This window comes from Eutrigla gurnardus (assembly GCF_963514095.1).
Source record: "Eutrigla gurnardus genome assembly, chromosome: 21".
NCBI lineage: Eukaryota > Metazoa > Chordata > Actinopteri > Perciformes > Triglidae > Eutrigla > Eutrigla gurnardus.
This window is the reverse complement of record NC_139932.1, coordinates 2741722-2745927: the sequence shown is the minus strand read 5'-3', so window position 1 is coordinate 2745927 and position 4206 is coordinate 2741722. Positions and strand designations below refer to the sequence as shown.

Sequence of the window (4206 nt, the reverse complement as noted above, 5' to 3'; positions counted from 1 at the left end):
TGAGATGAACAGTGCTTGGACCAGGAGTTTTACACATGAGACTTCAGTTGTGCCTGCTGTCATTAAGCAATTAAATAAACTGTAAAGTATATTGTCTCTTTATGTTTAACGAAGATTAAAAACAGAAGTCCATCATTTCTTCCTAAAATGATTCAGTTCATGTAAGTTTACCCTGAGACAAACTCAGTGTCAGTGGATCTAAGGGATCTTCTGTGATCACTAAAGACAGCAGGTATTCTTGTAATAAGATGCTTGGACTCAACTTGTTTCATCATCACGTCTTTATTGTTCATGTTTACTGAGAATTGAAACATTACTGATCGTTAAAGATGAAATGATTCTGCTAACATGAAGAGAGAGACAGAGAGAGATAGTCACAGAGTGCAGACTGAGACCAGTATCAGAGTGAAACCAGTAGCAGAGTCCCAGTGAGTCAGCTCAGGACTGGGAACACTGGTCTCTCCTCAGTGTCTCTGAGAGCGGAGTCTGGGAGCCCTGGGTGGCCTCACAGGTCACAGAGCCCACCTTGCTCCACTGGTCTGCAGGGAGCCTCAGGGTGCTGCTCCAGCTGTAGTGGCCGTCCTTCTCCAGCACCCCGGGGCTCCTGCTCTCCTCCCAGCTGCTGCTGCTGCTGCTGTCCACCTTCCAGGCCAGACTCCAGTCTGAGGGGAAGCCCTTGTTGGCCAGGCACATGAGCGTGGCCTTCCCCTGCTGCAGCTCCTCACTGGAGGGGGGCAGCACCGTCAGGGTGGGACGGACATCACCTAGGAGACACCAATCAGCTTAGAGGACAGGGACCACACAGCTGTCCATCAACCACCAGACACTTGGACACCTTTACCGTGTGAGAGTTCATCTTCTCCTTTAAGGACTTTCTGCCAGATGGTTTTTCTGCTGCAGCAGTCACTCACTCACTCACTCACACATTGTTTCACTTCCCTTTAAGAAGCCTCTCATGCATATCAGCACAGAGAGAACCAACGTACAGAATGAGCTGAAATATATCAAACTACACTGGAAATGAAACATCAACACCTGAACTGTACATGACTTTAAATGATTTAGTGGAAACATGAACAAATAGAGAAAATAAACTGATACGGTCAAATGTCTTCATGTAGATTTAAGTCATTATTAAAAACTGTTGAAACTATTTAAAAGACTTTACACAATATATGACAAGATGAAAAGATTATGCACCAACAGTTATTATTGAGGAAGAACATTTAGACTTGGTCGTGTAAAACATTTTAAAGTTTTATCTTCATCACACTGAAAGCTTTGTAAATGTCAGTTTGACTGGAATGTGTGAAGAAATGTTGAGTAAAGCTGCTCTGAGTTAGTCTCCATGATAAAGAAGGAGAAATAAAAACATGAATATGAAAAACGTTACAATCAAAACAAGATATATGTATCTGCCTCAAACATCAAAGAGATGAATTTCAAACATGACTTATTTACTTACGTCCAACATCCAGTCTGGTTCCTCCACCAAAAGTCCACCACAGTGATACAAAGTCATGGAGCCGCCGTACAAAAACCTCTGGCTGTAGAGAGACACGGCTCTCTGACTTTGACACACTGAACTAAACCTACAAGCCCTCAAGAGCAGCTTCACCATTAAAGTTGGAAATAAATAAATCATCTCTAGTTCATTGTTTTACTTTCATGACAATACTTTTTATCTGAAGTAACGTTTGCCTCTTAGTATCAAATATTTGTTGAAGAATAAACATTATGGAAAGGTGATCATGTTTCCATTCATGCTGAATAAAGAAGAGAAAAAAAGAAAAAATGCCTCGGAAATAATAAAATCTTAAACATTTGACTTACGTCCAACATCCAGTCTGGTTCCTCCACCAAAAGTCCACCACAGTGATACAAAGTCATGGAGCCGCCGTACAAAAACCTCTGGCTGTAGAGAGACACGGCTCTCTGACTTTGACACAAACAATCTCACCACACACATTCCCAGTTCACCCAGTTTATGTAATGACTGGTTACAATGTCTAAAACTGATTCATAAAATATTTTTAGCATTGTGTTTGTGAAATTTTAAAAATCTGAGGAAGAATGATTTCTCTTTTGGTAAAGCAACAAACAACTCTCCAATAAATCCTGTCAAATGTAAATAATGATCATAAACTCATGTTTATTGTAGATTATGATGAATGAAGGGCAGTAACTTTGTTTAATTTTGTCCCACAGTGATGTTGGTTTGTGTGGTTGTGATTTAGGATGATTTCATCAAATATTCTGGAGAAACATTTGTCCATCAAACTGAAAGCAAAGAGTCAAACAAATGAGCACTGACACATTCCTGATCAATACTCTGATAAAGTGATTGATCCATTGATAAACAGCATCATCAGAGTAATCCAAGTCCCTGTTGGAGTCAGTCAGAGCATTTCCATAGAGAGCCACTTTGCATCAGCAGCACCATGCTCCAGTGCTCTGGGAGAGTTTATAGTCCTGAGAGTTGAACCCTGGAGGACTGACAGCTGTCCTTCATGACAACAGAAGACACAGAAATGGTCCTCATCAAAAACATGACTTTGTCCTCCGTCCTCATCTGGACTCTCCTCTGCTGCTGCTTCACAGGTAAAGTCCAGAGAATCAAACTCCTCTCCTCTATCAACATCCTTCCCTCTGAAATGAAGCCCATGAAACCATGACGCTGCTTTATGTGTTTGTCTCTGTGTCCTCAGAGTCCAGAGGACAGGTCACAGTGACTCAGCCTGGAGCAGTGAGCTCTGCTCTGGGAGGCTCCGTCTCCTTCACATGTCGGACCAGTCAGGCGGTGTATTCATCAAATTATTTAGCCTGGTACCAACAGAGAGATGGAGAACCTCCTAAACTACTTATTTACTATGCTAGCACTCGACAATCAGGGACTCCAGATCGTTTTACAGGCAGTGGATCAAACTCTGACTTCACTCTGACCATCAGTGGAGTCCAGACTGAAGATGCAGCAGTTTACTACTGTCAGAGTCTTCACTACATCAACAGCCAGTATGTGTTCACACAGTGAAAAAGCATCGTACAAAAACCTCCCTCAGTCAGACTGAACAGCTGCAGCTGGAAGCTACTGTAGAGACTGATACACTTCACTGAGGACACACACACACACACACACACACACACACTACAGCTACAACCTATATCTATATCTTCCCTATATCTTTAAACTTTATCTCTAAAACCAAGTGTTCCGAATTCTTCACAAGTTTGAGCAATGATTAAAAGGACCTCATTACTCACTACTTTTAACATTTTTCAGAAACTCTTAACACATTTAGATACAATAAACACATTTCTTGTTGCTTTGACACAATATATACATTTAAAACAACTTTAAAATGCTTGAACTTATTTTACACATGAGCTCAACCAAGACCAAAAAACATATTTTTATTGCCAAATTTACAAACACTTTCAAACTTTATATTAGGACAGATAATATCATGTTCAACAACATACAGGCTAAATTCAAAATGAACAGTTGTTCATATTTTTCTCCGTTCCTCCCTCAGTCAGACTGAACAGCTGCAGCTGGAAGCTACTGCAGAGACTGATACACTTCACTGAGGACACACACACACACACACACACACACACACACACACACACACTCCAAGCTACAACATTTCCTTCCCGTCACCAAAGCATTAAACTTTGATTTACTTTTGAAAAATTACTGTTGAAAGTTCAAACTATTACTCCCAAAAATAAAACATTTAGTAGTCAAACACATACAGTTCTTAATGTATATGATTTCATAAAACAGATGGTTTACATTTCTATCAGTCTTTTGTGTTCCTCATTGATAATCTCCGGCATCTCAGGTGTCGTCTTAGAGTTCCTTCAGACTAAAATCAGCTTGTTTGTTGATGACATCTCACTATACATTATACAACCACCATCCTCCCTTCTGGTAGCACATGATCTGATCAGTATTTAAAGTAGATTGTCTGGCTAAACATTCTCCAATTTAAATGCTCTTTTTGAAGATTTGGGAGAAATGATTTTTCATTTCACTAAACTTAAGGTGAAGCAGTTAAACACAATGCCTTATTAAGAAATATAAAAGTGTATCTGAAAAGATGGATGTTCAAAAAAGAAGGGCATCATTTCTTCCTTAAAAAAGTCAAGATAAAGTGATTCAGTTCATGTAGGTTTACCCTGAGAGTCAGGGCCAGATTTACT

At 40.1% G+C, this 4206-nt stretch overlaps 1 pseudogene across 1 annotated transcript; it reads right to left on the bottom strand.

The window, feature by feature from the left end:
* Window positions 1-290: 290 nt before the first annotated feature.
* On the bottom strand, window positions 291-1890 carry LOC311032162 (Ig kappa-b4 chain C region pseudogene; annotated as a pseudogene). Its single transcript, XR_014599368.1, has 3 exons — window positions 1834-1890; window positions 1466-1586; window positions 291-764 (listed from the first exon to the last, which is right to left on the bottom strand). The product of XR_014599368.1 is annotated as an Ig kappa-b4 chain C region pseudogene (transcript).
* Window positions 1891-4206: the final 2316 nt, after the last annotated feature.